This window comes from Oncorhynchus tshawytscha, linkage group LG13 (genome assembly GCF_018296145.1).
Source record: "Oncorhynchus tshawytscha isolate Ot180627B linkage group LG13, Otsh_v2.0, whole genome shotgun sequence".
NCBI lineage: Eukaryota > Metazoa > Chordata > Actinopteri > Salmoniformes > Salmonidae > Oncorhynchus > Oncorhynchus tshawytscha.
Genome location: NC_056441.1, coordinates 19,121,108 through 19,144,848, shown reverse-complemented (window position 1 = coordinate 19,144,848; position 23,741 = coordinate 19,121,108). Strand labels below are relative to the sequence as shown.

General features: G+C 43.8%; 1 protein-coding gene across 10 annotated transcripts in view; it reads left to right on the top strand.

The window, feature by feature from the left end:
• Positions 1–3,896: 3,896 nt before the first annotated feature.
• LOC112236880 (adhesion G protein-coupled receptor B2-like) overlaps positions 3,897–23,741 on the top strand; it is a 507,905-nt gene continuing 488,060 nt past the window's right edge. For all 10 annotated transcript variants that reach the window (XM_042295299.1, XM_042295295.1, XM_042295293.1 and 7 more), the window contains exon 1: positions 3,897–4,643. The gene's annotated coding sequence lies outside the window, so the exon portion shown is untranslated. The remainder of the gene's footprint in view (positions 4,644–23,741) is intronic.

The window sequence follows — 23,741 nt, the reverse complement described above, 5'->3', positions numbered from 1 at the left end:
GAGGGAATTCAAGCCCAAGTCTGGATATATATAAATAAAGGTTTGAGGGGAGGAAAGTGGGGAAGGGGAATGGGTTGCTCATACTGCTGAGTTGACAGGAGAGAGTTTGGGGATATTAAATGAAGTTCCACCTTCGGCCAAATATGCAGAGGTTTATGTAATATCTCTAAAGTGCTTTTGCTTTTAAGTTCTGTTTCCCTTTCCCCCTTAAATCGAACCCCATCTCATTTCTCGCCCACTGTTGCTGTTGAAGACAAATATTTATAGTGCCATTTAAACAGGTTAAACTGCATATTTTCATTGTATAGATGAGGTGTAATTTACATAGATTTGGTTTTTTAACAAGACATTTGATTACAAATTCAAATTTGCTTTTTATGAGTCATATGATGATCACATGCACACCATTTCATCTACATAGGCCTACAAACTCTTTCCCATGAGGCACTCGAACATTCACTGAACACATGTTGTGTGTTTGGCTAGGTTAGTTGTCACTATTTGATTTTTATATTTAACTAGGCAAGTCAGCCTAGGAACAGTGGGTTAACTGCCTTGTTCAGGGGGAGATCGACAGATTTTTACCTTGTCAGCTCAGGGATTCAATCTAGCAACCTTTCAGTTACTAGTCAAACGCTCTAACCACTAGGCTCTAACTAACCACTAGGCTCTAACTAACCACTAGGCTACCTGCCACCCCTACATGACACAATATTACAAACACAATTTCTAAATGCTCAGACAGAGACACACCACTGGTGTCACAGTTTTCCTCCTCCTTGTCTGAAGAAGAGGCGAGAAGGATCAGAGGACCAATATGCGGCGTGGTAAGTGTCCATGGTTCTAATAGGAAAACTCAAACATGAACAGGAATACAAAACAATAAACGCGAAAACCGAAACAGCCCTATCTGGTGCAGAAGACACAAAGACAGGAAACAATCACCCACAAAATGCCCAAAGAATATGGCTGCCTAAATATGGTTCCCAATCAGAGACAACGATAAACACCTGCCTCTGATTGAGAACCACTCTAGGCAACCATAGACTTACCTAGACAACTACACTGAACACAACCCCATTAATCTAATAAAACCCCTAGACAAGACGAAACACAATAAATCACCCATGTCACACCCTGGCCTAACCAAAATAATAAAGAAAACAAAGATAACTAAGGCCAGGGCGTGACAACTGGAAACAAATTGGTTGAATCAATGTTATTTTAGCTAAATGTACTGAGATGTGGAATCTGTGTGGAAAATACGATGGATTTGAAAAAACGTAATCAATGTACAGTAGGCCAAAAGAAAATGTTTAAGATGAAATGTCCTCCACAGGATTACAGCATCATGGTAACCACATTTCAACATAGACAGCCCTTGCTTATAATATGTTTAATTTGTACCTTTGTTTTAAAGTCAGATAACAACGTTAAATCAACAATCCGGAGGAAAAACTATAGGCAGGACAACACCGCCTACTGGGGAATTGATCCATCTACAGCTATCCTTTGGTCTTCCATTCAGTGTTGTAACAAAGCCCAGCCCTGCTTAGGTATGATATTTGTCACTGACTACTACCAATGTGCTATCATTAGATTGATTGAGTTATCTCCACTTAAAAACTAAATAGATGCACTAAAGGGTAGGTTTATAGAGCATATGAAATGTGATCATCATTTATCACTCATATATCATCAATGTTGCTGCTATTTAGGCTTATATAAGGTGCCTTCAGAAAGTATTCAAACCACTTGACTTATTCCACATTTGGTTGTGTTAAAGCCTGAATTCTAAATGGATTACTGTAAATATACTGCACAAAAATATAAACGCAACATGTAACATTTTCAAAGGTTTTACTGAGTTACAGTTCATACGTATAAGGAAATCAGTCAATTGAAATAAATTCATTAGGCCCTAATCTATGGATTTCACATGACTGAGAATACAGATATGCATCTGGTCACAGATACCTTAAAAGAAAGATAGAGGCGTGGATCAAAAAAACAGTCAGTATATGGTGACCGCCTCATGCAGCGCAACACATCTCCTTCGCATAGAGTTGATCAGACTTTTGATTGTACATTGTAAAATGTTTTCCCACTCCTCTTTAATGGTAATGCAATGTTGCTGGATATTGGCAGGAACTGGAACACGCTGTTGTACACGTCGATCCAGAGCATCCCAAGAATGCTCAATGGGTGACATGTCTGGTGGGTATGAAAGCTATGGAAGAACTGGGAAATGTTCAGCTTCCAGGATTTGTGTACAGATCCTTGCGACATGGGGCCGTGCATTATCATGCTGAAACATGAGGTGACGGTGGTGGATGAATGGCACGACAATGGGCCTCAGGATCAAATGGGCATCATTGTCGTGCCATTTGAAGAATCTCAAATATACAATATATTTTGATTTTTGGTTACGACATGATTCCATATGTGTTATTTCATAGTTGCATGATGCCTTCACTATTATTCTACAATGTAGAAAATAGTAAAAATAAAGAAAAAACCCTTGAATGAGTAGGTGTGTCCCAGCTTTTGACTGGTACTGTAAATATTCACATTCCTAAGTCAATACCCGTTGGAATCCCCTTGGCAGCAATCAAAGCTGTGAGTCTTTTAGAGCTTTGCACACCTGGATTTGACAATATTTGATTAATTGTTTTATTCTTCAAGCGCCGTCAAGTTGGTTGTTTATCATTGCTAGACAGCCGTTTTCAAGCCTTGCCATAGATTTCCAAGACGATTTAAGTCACAAATGTAACTAGGTCACTCAGATGTATTCATTGTCATCTTGGTAAGCAACTCCAGTGTAGATTTGGCCTTTTAATTAAGGTATTGTCCTGCTGAAAGGGGATTTGTCACCCAGTGTCTGTTGGAAAGCAGACAGAACCAGGCTTTCCTCTTATGCATGTGCTTAGCTCTATTCTGTTTATTTTTATCCTACAAAACTCCTTAGTCCTTAATAATGGCAAGCATACCCATAACATGACGCAGCCACCACCAAGCTTGAAAACATGAAGCATGGTACTCAGTGATTTGTTGTGTTGGATTTGCGCCAAACATAACGTTTTGTTTTCAGGACATAAAGTTAATTTCTTTGAAATACCTGAGTGATTTCCTTCCTCTCTGGCAACTGAGTTAGGAAGGATGCCTGCATCTTTGTAGTGACTGGGTGTATATATACACTGTCCAAAGTGTAATTAATCACTTCACCATGTTTCAAGTTCAATGCCATGTTATTTTTACATAAAATAAAATGTGTATTTTATATGCCCATACATAGATGAGAGGTAGGCCTAAACTATAAACATATTTTTTCACTAAGTTTACATTTAGGAATTCCGCCCAGGGAGCCATAGACTGGTTTCAATTGTCACCCAATCAGTTTTCCACGTTGACTCAACGTCATTACATTGATTTATTTGGTTTAAACACGTGGAAAACCGTAGAAAAACGTTGATTCAAACCGTTTTTGCACAGTTGGTAATCGGAAACGGAATCTCATTTTGTCTTGTTTGTTGACCCATTGCAAATGGTCAATATGCATTTATAAAAGGAATGATCTGTAATATTTAATCATTGAAGCTTAGAGATGAGTGCAGGTGGGATATCACATTTGTAGATGTGTTGTTGTATGAAGAGAAGGCTATAACGCAGCATATTAAAAAACAGAACTAAAGGGGGATGATGATATAAATAGTAGGCTGTGTTATTTTTACCTCTAAGTGAGTTAGTAGTAGACTACGGTGTAAGCTTTTTTCATATGCTGTGTTTGGAATTTGCGCCGGGGTGACGTCAGCAACAGGATGCGCGCCAGACTGGTCCCCATCGAGAGAGAAGAAAAAAAAGAACGAGAGAGAGAGAGAGACGGGACCGCGCATCTCCGTTCTCCGCTGCTGAAGCGACTGCGGGGAACCAGATGCCCTACTGTGAGCCGCTGCCTGTGGATATCGCGGATGCCAGAGCAGAATAGACCTAGTCGAGAGACAGACCCATTCACACTCAGCCAAAGCGAATAAAGGAGAGGGGTAGTGGGAGAGATAAGGAGAGGTGGTTTTACGCGTTGTCAGTGTGGTTTTCAGCTTCGGAAAAAGAGCTACTGTAAGAAGAGGAGGACTCGCAATATTGGGCACTAGAATAAGAAAAAAACGCGTTTTCCCGTTCTGCTGCTGCTGCGGCTCGTGAGCGCATTCTCTGCTCGGTTTGGAATACAATGTGTCTGCATGAGACCATGGAGATACGGAGTGGATTTATCAAAGAGCACTTCGACAGTTTATGAACAAAACTGGACCTCTCTTTTTCTACGGCATTTTGCCCCCCTTTTTCGTTGGGATTGTGTTTTTTTGTGTATTTTTTCCGTTTGCATATTTTCGTTTGATTTATGGTGTTTTATGATTTCATGTCATATTTTCATTTTTTAACTATTTCGGTTTTTACTTTTCATCGGTTTTGGAGGAGAGCTGGATTGACTCGTCGTGAAGATTTGTGGAGAGAAGATTCCCCGTCGCTCATGTGAATGATATTCTATCTCCCCAACTGAGACGTGCCATGGATGGAAAACTTAATTTGCATCAACGAAACCGATCGGGAAATATCCGCTACATCGAATAACTACTGCTAACAGCAATCAGGTAAGAATCCATATCACAACTTCCTTATTTCTGATTCAAGGTGAATGTAATATGTGCCGATTGTGTGTGTTTTATAAACGATATTCTGTATATCGGAGCTTGGCAGTAAGCGTACTTAACCTATTGACATGGTTGTGAAAGTATCCCTCATAGAAAAGCCCTTGATACATTTGTGTGAATGATGTATTTTGTGGTGAATACACAAGTTTTAATCCGTAGCACGTTAGAATTAGCCCAACGTTGACATGCGACCTTCTATCCAGCGGGTGCATCTGCGTCAGCCCTGGGAATGTCGCTAACGACTCCTGTTCTGTGAACCTGAACTGGAGTACCGGTCACGGAAAATCACAGATTGTTTATACAGCAGAAGACCCTCACATAATACGCAACAGACGCCCTTCGTTTAGCTTTGGCCCAACGCATGTGGTACTGGTCTCTCTAATCCCGGTTTATGTGAGAGTGGTGTGCATTTGACATTTGTCTCAACCTATTCAGTCAGACCTGTAACTTTGCGCAGTGTCGAAAACGCACACAGACTCGCTCTCTTCAACGCGAGTGGTGTAGGCAGGGGATCCTATTTCTTTAGAGATGTGTTTGGAATCACCGCAAGCCTTATCCTCCTCGACACTGGGGCTGTGTGTCTTTTCACACTACATTCACACCAATGTGTGTTCGATAGACACATGTCTCATCAAGAGATAAGGATATGTTGTAGGCCTACTGTTAGGCCGTTGCTATCCCCCTCTCTCCCAAGTGTGCGGTGTGAGTGCTTTTGTTAGTGCGCGCGGGCGCGCATGCATGTGTGTGTTTATAAAGCCCATTTATGGTCAATCTGGAGCCTGGTTGCCATCTCTGTTCAGCTATTACATTCACTCCTTGCCACTCCTGCCGTCTGACAAAGATACTGGGCTTTCGGCAGTCTTCAAATATGAACATTCTATCAATAATGAGATCAGAGGATTTGAACCTGATTCGAAAACCCTCACAGCCATCATCCAATCGCGATGTTTATGCAAATTAGACTTATAGGGAAACGTTCTAACTTAATTCATGCATTTGATTGAAAACGTCATAACATTGGGCATTCTAACATATTACATTTTATTGTAAACATAAACATTGGGTGCAAGGAGAACAGAAGATTCGCCTTTATTGCATTTTTACCACCAGCCAATGTGGTCACATCACACCAGAGAAGCTCTTGCCATTCAAACTTCCCCGCCAGTTCACTGTGTGAACGCTATTGCCTATTATATTTTATATTTTTGAATTGTTCAAAATACGTGACGAAACTATATTGCTGCTTCTGGGACACGCATTGACCTAGGCTACTGGTTCAAGAGCTATAAGAGCAATAGAGAGAGGATGGAAGAGAGAGAGAGGCCAGTGGAGATGCCAGCGAGATGCACGAATTGCGCAAGAAGGGAACAGTGAAGACAGAGATATGTCAAATATAAAATCATTCCTAGACTGGGCTATTGAATCCACCATTCGTATGGTAGCCTATATATTAGGCCTAGCCTACTACAGGGAATTTAGGACACCAACACCTGTGCTATGCAAGCCAGAAACTAAACTCAGCAAAAAAAGAAACATCCTCTCAACTGCGTTTAATTTCAGCAAACTTAACATTTGTATGATCATAACAAGATTCAACAACTGAGACAAACACTGAACAAGTTCCACAGACATGTGACTAACAGAAATGGAATAACTTGTCCCTGAACAAAGGGGGGTCAAAATCATAAGTAACAGTCAGTATCTGGTGTGGCCACCAGCTGCATTAAGTACTGCAGTGCATCTCCTCCTCATGGACTGCACCAGATTTGCCAGTTCTTGCTGTGAGATCTTACCCCACTCTTCCACCAAGGCACCTGCAAGTTGCCGGACATTTCTTAGGGGAATAGCCCTAGCCCTCACCCTCCGATCCAACAGGTCCCAGATGTGCTCAATGGGATTGAGATCCGGGCTCTGTCAGAACACTGACATTCCTGTCTTGCAGGCCTCAAGCCCTCAGTCCAGCCTCTCTCAGCTTACTCCAGACAGTCTAAACACCAATGGAGGGATTGTGTGTTCCTGGTGTAACTCGGGCAGTTGTTGTCGCCATCCTGTACCTGTCCCGCAAGTGTGATGTTCGGATGTACCAATCCTGTGCAGGGGATGTTACACGTGGTCTGCCACTGCGATGACGATCAGCTGTCCATCCTGTCTCCCTGTAGCGCTGTCTTAGGTGTCTCACAGAACGGACATTGCAATTTATTGCCCTGGCCACATCTGCAGTCGTCATGCCTCCTTGCAGCATGCCTAAGGCACATTCACACAGATGAGCAGGGACCCTGGGCATCTTTCTTTTGGTGTTTTTCTGAGTCCGTAGAAAGGCCTCTTTAGTGTCATAAGTTTTTATAACTGTTACCTTAATTGCCTACAGTCTTTAAGCTGTTAATGTCTTAAGAACTGTTCCACAGGTGCATGTTCATTAATTGTTTATGGTTCATTCCCTCCGCAAGGCAATCAAACAAGCTAAGCGTCAGTATAGAGACAAAGTAGAGTCGCAATTCAACGGCTCAGACATGAGAGGTATGTGGCAGGATCTATAGTCAATCACGGACTATAAAAGGAAAATAGTTCCCGTCGCAGACCAGGATGTCTTGCTCCCAGACAGACTAAACAACTTCTTTGCTCGCTTTGAGGACAATACAGTGCCACTGACATGGCCCGCTACCAAAACCTGCGGGCTCTCCTCCACTGCAGCCGACGTGAGCAAAACATTTAAACGTGTCAACCCTCGCAAGGCTGCAGGCCCAGACGGCATTCCCAGCCGCATCCTCAGAGCATGAGCAGACCAGATGGCTGGTGTGTTTACGGACATATTCAATCAATCTTTATCCCAGTCTGCTGTCCCAACATGCTTCAAGAGGTCCACCGTTGTTCCTGTTCCCAAGAAAGCGAAGGTAGCTGAGCTAAATGACTACCGCCCTGTAGCACTTTACTTCCATCATCATGAAGTGCTTTGAGAGACTAGTCAAGGAACATTTCACCTCCACCCTACCTGACACCCTAGACCCACTCCAATTTGCTTACCGCCCCAATAGGTCCACAGACGATGCAATCACACTGCAGACTGCCCTAACCCATCTGGACAAGAGGAATACCTATGTGAGAATGCTGTTCATCGACTACAGCTCAGCATTTATTATTATTACTATTATTTGACCATGCTGGTCATTTATGAACATTTGATCATCTTGGCCATGTTCTGTTATAATCTCCACCCGGCACAGCCAGAAGAGGACTGGCCACCCCTTATAGCCTGGTTCTTCTCTGCGTTTCTTCCTAGGTTTTGGCCTTTCTAGGGAATTTTTCCTAGCCAACGTGCTTCAATACCTGCATTCCTTGCTGTTTGGAGTTTTAGGCTGGGTTTCTGTACAGCACTTTGAGATATCAGCTGATGTACAAAGGGCTATATAAATACATTTGATTTGATTTAACACCATAGTACCCTCCAAACTCGTCATCAAGCTCGAGACCCTGGGACTCGACCCCGCCTTGTGCAACTGGGTCCTGGACTTCCTGACGTGCCGCCCCCAGGTGGTGAGGGTAGGTCAAAAATCTCCACCCCACTGATCCTCAACACTGGGGCCCCAGAAGGGTGCGTTCTCAGCCCTCTCCTGTACTCCCTGTTCACCCATGACTGCGTGGCCATGCACCCCTCCAACTCAATCATCAAGTTTGCAGAAAACACTACAGTGGTAGGCTTGATTACCAACAATGACGAGACGGCCTACAGGGAGGAGACGAGGGCCCTCGGAGTGTGGTGTCAGGAAAATAACCTCACACTCAACGTCAACAAAACAAAGTAGATGACCGTGGACATCAGGATACCGCAGAGGGAGCACCCCGCTATCCACATCGACGGACAGTAGTGGAGAGGGTAGAAAGTTTTAAGTTTCTCGGTGTACACATCACGGACAAACTGAAATGGTCCAACCACACAGACAGCATGGTGAAGAAGGCGCAGCAGCGCCTCTTAAACCTCAAGAGGCTGAATAAATTCGGGTTGTCAACAAAAACACTCACAAACTTCTACAGATGCACAATCGAGAGCATCCTGTCGGGCTGTATCACCACCTGGTACGGCAACTGCTCCGCCCATAACCGTAAGGCTCACCAGAGGGTAGTGAGGTCTGCACAACGCATCACCGGGGGCAAACTACCTCCCCTCTAGGACACCTACAACACCCGATGTCACAGGAAGGCCAAAAATATCCTCAAGGACAACAACCACCCAAGCCACTGCCTGTTCACCCTGCTAACATCCAGAAGGTGAGGTCAGTATAGGTGCATCAAAGCAGAGACCGAAAGACTGAAAAACAGCTTCTATCTCATCTCATATGTATATACTGTACTCTATACCATCTACTGCATCTTGCCATCTTGATGTAATGTATCACTAGCCACTTTAAACAATGCCACTTTTATATGTTTACATACCCTACATAACTCATCTCATATGTATAAACTGTTTTTAAACCCTTTACAATGAAGATCTGTGAAGTTATTTGGATGTTTTCTAATTATCTTTGAAAGACAGGGTCCTGAAAAAGGGACCATCCAATTGGCGACAGATTTTCATGTGAATATTCTAAAATCTGCATAAAAACAATATGCGCATATTCCCACCAGAGATGTTTCCATGAAATTGACTTGTTGCTGAAAAAAGCCTGTGCATGATGATCTGCACATAAAAATACTTTTGCAGTTAAATTCCCATGTACTGAATTACAAATACACGTTATTTAGGTTTCTATCGCATTTTCAACTCCGCTGATGGTTTTGTCACAATAATTTTAGCCTTTTAGGCTATAGCGAATGTGCCCACTCGGTCTTGGCATGTGTGCTCCATCTGACAGCCCGCAGATACAGCCCCTACACGATGAGATTATTATGGATACAAGATTGATTATTTTTATTTGACAAATGGCAGCCAAGCATGGATCATCATGTCACCAGAATAAGACCCTCGATATCTATTAGAATGGAGCACTTTCATCAACCTGTGAAGTTCATCATAACTTAGTTCTTCTGTAGGCTAATAAAGTCCGTGCTTAATTTGTAAATCGGGAGGTGGTGGAACAAAAAGTGAGTGGGAGAGGGGGGTCACCTGGGGAGCTCTGAGGTACCAGAATGCATGCATATCATAGCATTTGCGTAGTGACAGAGCAGTAGAGTAGAGGCACTTCGAGAATTTGCACACATGGGTGTTTTTTTTGTAGCCCAGGGTCAGGGAAAAATGTGGACTTTTATAAACGCATTTCCTGCAATTTTACATAATTTTACATGACTGGAAACTTTGGCAGAATCTGTTTTAACACTGCAGAAATGATAGAAATGACAGGCTACATTGACACTGACAACCTGAGAATGTGAGATCAATAAAAACAACCTTGTGTGGAGACATATTGTAGGCTACAATATGAGGAGGAAATTAGGGTCCTAAAAATTGCTTTCCAGTTTCACTGACTCACCCAATGATGTGCAGCTCAATCACTAGATGATGGCTCATGCGTTTTCTCTCTCGTTTTATTTTGGAAAACAATATTTGGAAGTTGGTGAAATATTTGGTAGCCTACAGCAGAGAGTTTAGAGTATTCTCTTTTCAGCCCTTTTCAGTCATTTGCTTTCCAACCGGTGTTTTCCCCAGGCAGGTCACCCTTGATACAAGTCAGAATTCAAAATCCATCCATGTCTGAGTAGATCAGGAGATGATGTGGTAACCGGCCACTAGGGGCAACAGTGAGCACCTTTATCTTCAAGTAGGTTTCAGTTTAGCTAGGGTATTGTGGATGATGCATCTGATTCCAAAGGTTGCAAGTTCGAATACAGCAAAATAAAGTGGTTTTGATATTTTTGTTTTAATCCTATCCCCAACCTTAACCCTTACCTGAACTATTCAGAGTTAATGCCTAACCTCAGCAATTCGGAGTTAATGCCTAAACTTAACCTTAAACACATTTGGAACAACTTCAAAATTTGAAATTTGAGAAAAATGGATGAACGTCTAATTCTTATGTGATACTTTGAGAGTTTGTAGCTTTTTGTATTTGTATTTGCAATATTTCAAAGGCCTGTTTTGTCTGAATGCTGTTCACTGACAGATTTGCCTCTCGGCCCGGACTGTAGTCTATGCCTTGTTATTATGTTACGCACAACCCACAGCTAGAATAAACATTTAAAAAAAGCTATTATTCTTCTGAGGCTAAATTAAAGTCATTATTATGGTGTAGTAGGCTATTCTTAAGTATTCCTTTCTTTCTGAATAGACAGCAGTAATTCTATAACTTTAGCAAATTTATTTTAATTTATCAGGGGTGCTGTAGAACCCTTAGTGTGGCTATGATTCTATAAGGAAATAATTTATGAAGTGCAACACTGGAGAGATGAGAGTTGCAGGCTCATATCTATCACAGCAGAGAGAGGAAGAGATCATAGAAAGTGAATGTCATTCTAGTTCTGTGAGAGATACAGGCGCTCTTCTCACACAGCCACTGCAACACTTTCGTCTCAAACATAGGTTATAATGTTGTACAAACCATAAGCCAGGGCCAGCCCAACCAGAATCAACTCTTAGAATATCAGGCCTGGGATGAAAATCGACTTTTTCACATTACATTCTGCACTGAATAGACTGCATGCTTTCTAGAGTTGTAGTGGGAGTGGGGGGACCACACAACCTATCATCGCATGACTCCAAGTTTACTTCCATATGATGGTTATTATACACTGTATCAATATTTGCGCATAAAGGCGTTACCACCAGCATTTCTTACATAATACATTTTACCAACACAAAAAGACCCCACCTTGTCTTGCATTTTTTATTTTGTTGACATTTGGAAAGGTTAATGACAACTTTGCTGTTTTCATCAGGCTTGTCGTGACATTTTTTTATCCAACGTACTTTACTCGCATAAAAAGTTTGGATGGAAACCTGCTTAGAGACAAACAAAATATTTTGTTTGTGTCACACCCTGACCATAGAGAGCAATTGTTTCTCTATGGTGAAGTAGGTCAGGCCGTGACTGGGGGTGATCTAGTTTATTTACTTCTATGTGGTGATCTAAGTTTATTTTCTATGTTGGTGATTTGTATGAATCCCAATTAGAGGCAGCTGGTAATCGTTGTCTCTAATTGGGGATCATATTTAAGTAGCTGTTTTTCCCACCTGTGTTTGTGGGATATTGTTTGTGTTGGTGCATGTGCACCACGTTTCGTTCTTTCTTTCTTTCTTGTTTTGTTTTGCTTAAGTTTCACTTAGAAATAAAGATGTGGAACTCAACCTCCGCTGTTCATTGGTCCTTCTCTACACACGGTCGTGAAAGAATATCCCACCACAACGGGACCAAGTAACGTGCCCGGGAAGAGATGGCATCCTGGTCTTTGGAGGAGATAGAGGAGAGAATATCCTGGACTTGCGAGGAAGTCTTGGCAAGACACGAAAGCCTGCTGTGGAAACAGACGACAGGAGAGAAGGGAGGACAGTGACGACGCCGGGGTTCGTGGCCACATAAAAAGCCCCAAAAACAGCCCGAAAATATTTGGAGGGGGGCCACAAAGGGTGGTCAGCGGAGCTGAGGATTGAACCAGAGCCAGTCTGGGAGAAGAGGGAGAAACTGGAGGAGAGTGAATAGAGAGAGTCAGAGACCGTCAGTGAGTGAATAGAGAGAGTCAGAGACCGTCAGTGAGTGGATGGAGGTATTGGAGGAGAAAGAGAGGAGAGAGTTGTTGAGTTGGTGGAAGATACACGACATTTGCCCTAAAGAGCGTGTAATCAGTTTAATGCCACCTGAGTCAGCTCCCCATACTCATCCTGAGGAGCGTGTCATTTGTCCGGTGCCATGTGTGCCGGTTCTACGCACCAGGTCTCCAGTTCGCCTCCACAGCCCAGTACGTCCTGTGCCAGCTCCTCCCACTCATCGTGCGAAGTGTGTCATCGAACCGGTACCATTGATGCCGTCTATACGCACCAGGTCTCCAGTACGTCTCCACAGCCCAGTACGTCCTGTGCCAGCTCCACGCACCAGGCTTCCAGTGTGCCTTCCCAGTCCGGTACATCCTGTCCCTCCTCCCCGCACTCACCCTGAAGTGCGTGTCTCCAGTCCGGTACCACCTGTGCCAGCTCCACGCACCAGGCCTCCAGTGCGTTTCCCCAGTCCGGTACGTCCTGTGCCTCCCCCCCGCACTCGCCCTGGAGTGCGTGTCACCAGTTCGGTGCCACCTGTACCGGCCCCACGCATCAGGTCTCCAGTGCGCCTTTATAGTCCAGAACTTCCAGTGACAATTCCCAGTCCAGAGCTTCCGGCGATGGTCCCTAGTCCAGAGCTTCCGGCGACGGTCCACAGTCCGGAACCTCTTGAGACGGTCCACAGTCCGGAACCTCCTGAGATGGTCCACATCCCGGAACCTCCAGCGACAGTCAACGGTCCGGAACCTTCAGCGAGGGTCAACGATCTGGAGCTTCCAAACACAGCGCCCAGTCCCGTTCCATGGCAGGAGACTTCCTCTGCGCCGATGCCCAGCTCAAACACGGCGTCCAGTCCAGCTCCATGGCAGGAGCCCTCCTCGGCACCGATGTACAGGCTAGGCACAGTGTTCCGCCTGGGTCCATGGCTGGATCTGCGGGATGAGCGGGTTCATCGGCCCGCACCAGAGCCACCACCAAAGATGGTGGATCCGCGAGCTGAGCGGGTTCTTCATCCCGCACCAGAGCCGCCCCCGATGCTGGCGGATCCGCGGGATGAGCGGGTACTTCGTCCTGCACCAGAGCCGCCACCGACACTAATCACCCCCCTACCCTCCCTATTTGGTGAAGTGAAATTGGAGTAACACGATGATATGTTGTGTGGTCCTCTCACTACGACTTGGGAAATCATGCAGTTTGTTACGCTACAGATGAAATCAATTTTGCCCAGTGATGAGCTTGAGGCTTCTTTCCAACAGTGGTGGAGAAGTACCTAATTGTCAAACTTGAGAAAAAGTTAAGATATCCTAATAGAAAATGACTCAAGTAAAAGTGAAAGTAATTTTCTTTATGCAGATTTTAGAATATTCATATGAATTTTTGGCATCCATTGGATACATAGCTAATTAATTGGGGGAAAAAATTAAGAATTACAAGGGGCGGTTTGTAAAAACGAATGTCCATTCAGAAAGTTTACTAAAGTAGCCTGTCTGGACTACATCTCTGGACTCCATCTCTAAAAGGCAGTGTAGCACTTATTTCTCAATGCCAGAAACACATAATAATAACTTGGAGCACCTCAAGAAAACACTCCCAAATTACGTTTTTTTAAATAAATTGTTATGATATTGTAATGTTGTTCTTAAAGGATGAGGTTTTGAGGTTTGAGGTTTTCTCTAAATCAGCTCTAACTTCAGAAACAATCGCACAACGCCCTGTGGTCAGCGTCACACAGTGTATGAAAAACATATAAAAAGTGGGATACATTTGTGAAAATGAGGTGGGTGAATTGGGCCTCTACTTGTCAATCTGTGCGGCACATTTCATCCCTGAGAACTTCCACGGCGGTCAACAATGGAAGGAGGGCTTCAGCAAGGAGATGATTCCCAAAGTGAATGCTGTCCCAATCATTAACATGGATTGTAAAACATCTCAAAGAACCTTCTGCACCAGCGGAGACCACAAGCATTATCACTGGCATGGAAGTAAACAGGTAAAAAGTGAAAGAGATAGCTACCGTATTTAGCTCACGTCTTACATCTAAATAACACTGAGAAAACTAAACAAATGTTCTCATGTCTGCCATCCTGTTGGTAGCTAACTGCTGATGGTGTCATAGATAGTACAAGCCTATGGGAAAGCGTTGTTTTCAAGGTGTTTTTGGGGGCTCTCCGTTGCGGTTTTTTGATCATTCTGTGGCTCTGGGGGAGTTTTCTATACATTCTGCCGAGTGTGAGCTAAACTGAAATCCGATTGTGGATTGGGTGACATTTTGGAGAAGCCCAGGAGCAATGCTTGTTTTGGAAGGGTGGATTGTAGATTTTGGTCCATAGGAAAGTTTATTTTTGGATCGGATGATTTATGTGGTCACAGTTGCTTCTTGTTGAAGAGACAGAAGATAACATTAGCTTGCTATAGCTTGCTATTAGCTTGCTATCCTCTTCCTCCATTTCTGAATGAATTTGTGGCATTTTTTTCTTGCTGGCAAAAGAAGTGAGCTAGCTTTTGTTTGTATATTGCCATATGTCAATATCATAGCCAAGTATGTCACTGAAATGGGCTAGTAAATATCCTAAACCTAGCCAGATAGACAGTGATAGCCACAAGCTAAAACCGGGGAGAGAGGGAGGAGAGAATTCACATTCTGTTTCATTTGCTGCTGGAAACTTTATGAAATTAGATTTCTATTCTATAAAGATTGTAATTGTGTCAACATATTGTGAGTATTGTTTATTGTTGCTCTCAAAATTCTAATTATATATCTTACCAAATTTGCACGCACCCTAAGTTCCATAATGTTCTCATAGAAAATATTAATGTTGCTTTCAACTGCCAATCAGCAACTGCATTGTAAATCAAGCTGCATATCGAATGTTGAGATTCCTGAAAGGCCAGTCTCTTTGGCAAATGACAGGAATGGCAAGGAGTGGAATTTTAGCTGAAAAGACTGGTACCCAGACAAGTCTGCAGTGGCCCTACAGCATATAGTATTTACAGCACTGCGGATTCTGCAGAAGTCAGAGCATTCATACTTCTTGCGCTTCTGGGAGCACAGCAGAGCGGAGTGTGTCATGGACATCCAATAAGTAGGTTTGCACAACTTAAAAACGCACAATGTGCAGTGATTCAGGGCTAAAAGAAAAGACAAGACCTTAACTCTTTTGAAATGTTGGAGTCGGTTTCCCGATACTTAACATAGGAGCTCAGCCAAAATATCACAAAGTAAAAAGGCAGCACCGTTTTTTTTGCTTAACGAGCTTGTCCCACAACTGCCTCCACTTCTTGTGGCAAGCTTCCCCTTTCATAGATGCGGTACAGAGGTCAATGGAACTCGACTTACGCAATGGAAATGCCATGGAAATGCGTGGGGGAAAGAGGCCGTGGGGGAAAGATCCCAAATTGCCTAATTACCCCCCAGCAAAATGAGCCTACATTAACATATTTAAATGTGTATTTCACACTATTTTGAAGTAAAACATTGGATTATAAATCTTGTATGGATGTCAAACCCATACATGTTCATGTCGTTTTCATCAATGAACTGCATTACAGTTGAACATGACTTTGACTACCACCTGTATGCTTGCTATGCTACCACCTTATACCAACGATAGATAGCATTTAGCAGTCACTTTTTCTATACCTGAAAAGGGACAACTTCTAAATGTTATGCAGCGAAATATATCCAAATCGGACAGCAGTCACCACATTGTGGGCCTGTTACAATACATCAATCATGACAGACCAAGGAATATCCACTTTGTTAGATCAAATTTGTTAAATGTGCACCAACTCAGCGTCCGCCAAGGTCTGCGTTCTATTGACCTCTTTACTGCATCTATCCCCATTACCTCCCGATCTCTTTCCAGGAGTTCAAACAATTTTTGAGTCTTAGAAATCCCTACACGAGGTATCATAAAGATGTGTATTTGCAAACTTGTTCTGATAGCCTTTTGTAAAAGTTCCCCATGTTTGTTTTAAAGGACGTTGTCAAGGAAGTTTATAAAGGATGTACCACCCCCACCTACTGTCAAGCTATGATGTCTATTATGTCAATGCGGAGATATACAGAGCTATGTGGACCCCTCTGCATTGTTGCAGCATTAGGGAGGAGCAAGGCATCACCGTATGGTGCCTCCTCACCGCATTGCCAGATCAATCATAAGTCACATTTAGTGTATTCTTCTGTGGAACACTAACGAAGGATGTGTCATTCCTTCGGTCCAACAGTCCCAGTCAGTATGAAATAGAACGCTGGTTACACAATTGGCTCATAGCAAAAACTTTGGCATTTTCAAATGCAGTTTTCTTGTTGTCTGCTTGTTGTAGTCAATTACAAAACTACATTTAAGAAAAGTGCAACATGTCTAAAGATTACTTCAACATGCCTGCTCCCAAACATTCCACTACTTCAAAATGCATAATATCGTAGGGCTTCCCTCAAGCCCCTTTTCATGATGGCGCTAGCAGCCACGTAAGTGAATGTTAGCTAGGTACCAACCAGAAAGGGACCAACAACACAAACGAATGGACTATAAAGTTACAAGTAGTGAGTGGAGTTACTTTACAAAACAAGTTAATTGTCTTACCTGTGATGAAATGTTTTCCACACTCATAGCTATGTGTATCCTACTTGGACACCGGGTCCCCACAATTTCCCTCTCTTTCAAACTGAATAGCCTGCACTTCAGTCACAGGGATCTTCTCACAGGCTCTATTTCCCTACTTGGGAGAATTGTGAATCGTAGGTCGAGATTTTTGACCTGGTTACATTGAACATCACAGCAGCTTTTCAGCTTGTTTTGATAGTTCTGTATTACAAAAAAAACAAAGTTGTCATGTTTTTACAATGGGGGACAATGGGAAAGAAAATGTGTTTTCCCCAATTTATGGTGTTCGAGGGGTATTCCTTCATATAACATGAATACTGATGTGGAGTATGAGGTGTCATTATTAGACTGAATGATTTTGTGAATCGCCAGCACAGTAGACTACACTAGACCACTATAGTAATGCCTGCTCTTAGTAATGGTTGGAACGGAGTCAATGGAATGGTGTTAAACACATCACACATATGGTTACCATGTGTTTGATGCCATTCCATTCACTCCATTTCAGCCAATGGAGGCTGCTCCGGAACAGAGCAAATGGAATGGTGTCAAACACATCACACATATGGTTACCATGTGTTTGATGCCATTCCATTCACTCCATTTCAGCCAATGGAGGCTGCTCCGGAACAGAGCAAATGGAATGGCATCAAATACATGGAAACCATTTTACCATTCCACCTATTCCAGTTATTATCACGAGCCCATTCTCCCCAATTAAGATGACACCAACTGCCTGTGATTTCTGCCGTTATGAGCCAACCTCCCCCACCAGACTCCTGTGGTAGGCTACTGTAAACCATTGCATCTTGGGAAGTGTTATAGGACTTTGCTTTGGCGCTGTAGACTTGCCTTGACAGCAGTTCAATAAATACCTGCTTCAGCAGTTGATTTTTTTGCAACTTTTTTTGTCTCACTCCATTTTTTCCCCAAACGACGGCATGACGTTGCTGGTCCCAAGGTGTGTTGCTTGCCATTACCGACGCAAGCAGGTGGCTCCAGTGACGCTGATCGGTGCCGACAAGCGGGACGCGGTGGCGGCAATGTGAGGTGCCTCCAAGCGCTCGCTCTTCTTCTCCCATCTGTTGAAAGTGCCTCTTCTTGTGTTCCTCCACATACTCACTGCCTAAAAACTATTTCCGTTAGTTTTTCAGCCCATCCGCTGAATAATATAACGTAACACAAGACTTGCCTCAACCTCATTTATTCTATTCATAACGGCATTCGGCCTACGTGCCATCTGTGTGGTAAATAGGGAGGCTTGAATATTATATCCTCTGTCTTGTATGAGGGATTGACGTGCTGTTTGTGTGCCTTGGTGTCCAGAGAAGAAAGCTGTTGTCCCTCCTTCACTACTACATGTGTGTGCACTAGATTGTGTATGTGTGTGTGGTGCATATGGTCCAGTGGCCATGCAACAGCTTGGTCTTCCCTGGATCAGTGCACCCTGGCCAGGCCACTGTTCCACCATCACCCCCTCCTCTATCCATCTCCTGGCTCCTTCCACCCGTCCTTCACTCTCTTCTTTTCCTCCATCTCCCCATCCTTTAGTCCTTCACCCCTCAATCTTCCTTACCCCCCCATTCAACTTTGAGCGAGGCTTAGTGCATTGTCAACCCTTTGAACAAAGTTAATCTACTTGCTGACTAACCCAAAACTCAAAACTCCCATTATCCTCTGCGACCCAACTTTACCCAAGGCTCAACATTGCTTCAGTAAAGATGGCTTCCTAAAAAACTAGGATGGCAGCAAATGTAGGTAATTATAACTTCATAACGAATCAACCCAAAAATGTGCATTTGAAAGGAACATGTTAGTTAATGTAGAGACCAAATTATTATGTATATTGTTTTTGTCATGAAGCTGATTTGTGAAATTCGCTATTTAACAAGCTAGCTGTATAGCTAACAGCCAGCTGGCTATACATTTAGCATGCTGTGTGGGCATTTGACATTTGCATGAATTGTAATTTGTGTTCTTTAATGTTTTAGGGACTCCTGAACCAGCAAACCAGGCAGTCATCTTGTGAAACCCAGTGGATGTACAGAATCTAGTTAAAGGTAGACTCAGCGAAATGACGTAGCCAAGAGCAGCGCAGGAGATATTGAGATGAGCGAGATGCAACACTTCGCTATCACACAGTCACGCACAGTATCTGCGCATGTGCACGGATTTGCTTCACACTGTGTACTGCTTGGTAGCCAGGGAACCACAACATCGGAGAAGTTGAGCCTCGTGCCTCCACACTCTTAGTTGTTGTGGAAATTGCCTTGTCATTGTTCTTTATTGTAGTAACATTAATGCATATATTGTCATGCAATGCAGCTGAAGTAACATAGCAAACTATTTTCTTGATTATTTTGTAGTGGTACACTCTCAGAAAAAAAGGTGCCATCTAGAACCTATCAGGGTTCTTTGGATGTCCCCATAGGTTAAAGGCCCCTTTTTTGGTTCCAATTAGAACCCTTTTGATTTCCATGTAGAACCCTTTCCACAGAGGGTTCTACATGGAAGCCAAAAGAGTTCTACTTGGAACCAAAAAGGGTTCTACCTTGAACCAAAAATGGTAATCCTATGGACACAGCCGAAGAACCATTTTGGAATCATTGTTTCTATGATATGTGATGCAGGATAAAATGACTTTTTTTTCTATGGATTTGTAGCTATGTAGCTGATCTGTGTATTGAAGTATGGACCCTAAAACGTTTGTTATAAATATTAGTCCAGATAAGCCATTTCAATTGATCTACAATGCTTCCACTGATGAATTATTTTGCAGAAAACGCTGAGTGAGGGAAATGGGACTGTTAAATGTCAAACTGCTACTGTATTATGGAATGAAAGTCCTGCTTCAGTAGCCTATTACTCCACATTGAACCACAGCCAGAGGATTGGTACATTATGATCACATAGTTGTTTTGCTGTTCTCATTTGTTGCTCATATGGTAAGTACGCATTTGTTGCATGAGAAATATCAGGAAAGCTATTACTTCCGCCAGCACAGGCAATGTTGTCAATGAATTGCGTGGTAGGCTATCTGTTGGCGGCTTCAGATGTGAGCGGCTGATGTAGTGATGTCCCATTCCCTAGGGTTATTTACATCTCCCTACCACTAGTTGCTCTGATTTCAAGTGCCACTCACCACCGAGGAACTCTTAAAAATAAGGAGGGCTAAGGGGGGGTATTGGGATTGGATGTCCCTCCTTTCTCCTTTCTCTGTCACTCCCTGACTGTGTTCAACATTGCGTGTGTGTGTGTGTGGTCATGTCTGAGCTCTCTCTCTGCTGTGTTAAGGCTGATATTTTAATTCTGTCTGGGCAGGGCTGTCAGGAGGGATCTGATTGGCTGGCTGGGTCCGACTGAGCAACACACACAGACCAACAGGCTTAACAGACTCATCATTGCATCTACAGGCTCCCCTGTCGGAACCCCTCTCATCAGGACAGACACTACAGTATACAACCACTACCACATCCTCAGAGAGGGAGAGGGCGGGAGGGAGGGAGGGAGGGAGGGAGGGGGGAGATAAGAGAGGGAGGGCAGGAGGGAGGAGAGATGGGAGAGAGAGAGAGAGAGAGAGAGAGAGAGAGAGAGAATAGCAGAAAGATACGAACACAGTAGCAGGACAGAGCTGTAAAGAAAACAGGATATGGAGAGACCAAAAAATTTGATGGATTGGGAGGGGGGCCAGAAACAGAGAGAGAGACAAATAAAAAAATAGAGAGAGTGAGAGAGGGAAAGAGAGGGAAAGAGAAAGCGATTGCGTATTCATCACAGGAGGCTGCTGATGGGAGGACGACTCATAATAAGGTCTGAAATGGAATGAATTGAATATTATCAAACATGTGGAAACCATGGAAATGATGTGTTTCATGTGTTTCATACCATTCAATTTATTCCGTTCCAGCCATTGCTATGAGCCCATCCTCCCAAATGAAAATGCCATCGGCTGCCTGTTGTATGCATGTGCTCGGCTCACTGACTCTCCTCTCTTCTGTGTTTTACGTTACGTAACCATGGCGGAGAGGAGTCTCCCTCCGTTGCCATGCTGCATTTAGAGCCACAGATGCCTCTGTCGCCAGGGTGGATTCCACTTGGCTCGTACCGGGGTGACTGTATCAATATTTGCTGTGGGTGCCATCTTGGTTTGGAGCGATCTGTGAGCATGACTGGGCCAGAGTGGGGGTGAGGGCAGAGTGAAGCTAGCAGGAAGCACAACCAGAGCCCCAGACCTGCTTCTGCAATTAATTATGCCTTTTGGCAATGAACTCAAAAGATGGGCCTCTTTGGGAATAGATAACGGGAAAAAACTCACAAAACAAATTGCCCAGAATGGCTGAGATAATGCACATCTCTGATTCCTATTGATGGCATGGCAATTAGGAACTGCCACAACACAACCACAGAGAATAGTTAATTTGATGTGTTTCTTGATGGCTCTCTCTCTCTCTCACCATAGCAAAGATAGTCTAGACCATGGTTGTCACAATGTGTGTGTGTATGTGTGTGTGTCTGTCTGTCCATGGTTGCTTTATACTTAGCCTAGCAATGTATATGTGAGTGTCTGAGTGTATCCTTTAGGCCCATTGCCTGTTCCTAACACAGCTATCTGTTCCTAACCCAGCTGTTTATAAGTCTCTATGTCTGAGTGGGTCATTTAGGCCCATTCCCTGTTCCTAACACAGCTATCTGTTCCTAACCCAGCTGTTTATAAGTCTCTATGTCTGAGTGGGTCATTTAGGCCCATTCCCTGTTCCTAACCCAGCTGTCTGTTCCTAACCCAGCTGTCTATAAGTCTCTATGTCTGAGTGGGTCATTTAGGCCCATTCCCTGTTCCTAACCCAGCTGTCTGTTCCTAACCCAGCTGTCTATAAGTCTCTGTCTTAGTGGGTCATTTAGGCCCATTCCCTGATCCTAACCCAGCTGTCTATAAGTCTCTGTCTTAGTGGGTCATTTAGGCCCATTCCCTGATCCTAACCCGGCTGTCTATAAGTCTCTGTTTTAGTGGGTCATTTAGGCCCATTCCCTGATCCTAACCCAGCTGTCTATAAGTATCTGTCTAAGTGGGTCATTTAGGCCCATTCCCTGATCCTAACCCAGCTGTCTGTTCCTAACACAGCTGTCTATAAGTCTCTGTCTTAGTGGGTCATTTAGGCCCATTCCCTGATCCTAACCCAGCTGTCTATAAATCTCTGTCTTAATGGGTCATTTAGGCCCATTCCATGATCCTAACCCAGCTGTCTATAAGTCTCTGTCTTAGTGGGTCATTTAGGCCCATTCCCTGATCCTAACCCAGCTGTCTATAAGTCTCTGTCTTAGTGGGTCATTTAGGCCCATTCCCTAATCCTAACCCAGCTGTCTATAAGTATCTGTCTTAGTGGGTCATTTAGGCCCATTCCCTCATCCTAACCCAGCTGTCTATAAGTCTCTGACTTAGTGGGTCATTTAGGCCCATTCCCTGATCCTAACCCAGCTGTCTATAAGTATCTGTCTTAGTGGGTCATTTAGGCCCATTCCCTTTAGGCCCATTCCCTGATCCTAACCCAGCTGTCTATAAGTCTCTGTCTTAGTGGGTCATTTAGGCCCATTCCCTGATCCTAACCCAGCTGTCTATAAGTCTCTGTCTTAGTGGGTCATTTAGGCCCATTCCCTGATCCTAACCCAGCTGTCTATAAGTCTCTGTCTTAGAGGGTCATTTAGGCCCATTCCATGATCCTAACCCAGCTGTCTGTTCCTAACACAGCTGTCTATAAGTCTCTGTCTTAGAGGGTCATTTAGGCCCATTCCATGATCCTAACCCAGCTGTCTGTTCCTAACACAGCTGTCTATAAGTCTCTGTCTTAGTGGGTCATTTAGGCCCATTCCCTGATCCTAACCCAGCTGTCTGTTCCTAACACAGCTGTCTATAAGTCTCTGTCTTAGTGGGTCATTTAGGCCCATTCCCTGATCCTAACCCAGCTGTCTATAAATCTCTGTCTTAATGGGTCATTTAGGCCCATTCCATGATCCTAACCCAGCTGTCTATAAGTCTCTGTCTTAGTGGGTCATTTAGGCCCATTCCATGATCCTAACCCAGCTGTCTGTTCCTAACACAGCTGTCTATAAGTCTCTGTCTTAGAGGGTCATTTAGGCCCATTCCATGATCCTAACCCAGCTGTCTGTTCCTAACACAGCTGTCTATAAGTCTCTGTCTTAGTGGGTCATTTAGGCCCATTCCCTGATCCTAACCCAGCTGTCTGTTCCTAACCCAGCTGTCTATAAGTCTCTGTCTTAGTGGGTCATTTAGGCCCATTCCCTGATCCTAACCCAGCTGTCTGTTCCTAACCCAGCTGTCTATAAGTCTCTGTCTTAGTGGGTCATTTAGGCCCATTCCCTGATCCTAACCCAGCTGTCTGTTCCTAACCCAGCTGTCTATAAGTCTCTGTCTTAGTGGGTCATTTAGGCCCATTCCCTGATCCTAACCCAGCTGTCTGTTCCTAACCCAGCTGTCTATAAGTCTCTGTCTTAGTGGGTCATTTGAGGCCCATTCCCTGATCCTAACCAGCTGTCTGTTCCTAACCCAGCTGTCTATAAGTCTCTGTCTTAGTGGGTCATTTAGGCCCATTCCCTGATCCTAACACAGCTGTTTGTCTGATTGTTTGCTTATGTGTGTTCCAATATTCCTTTGTTCCTAACCAGTTTATTGCCGTCACATCCTGGCATCATCCTCTGGTGTGTGTGTGTGTGTGTGTGTGTGTGTGTGTGTGTGTG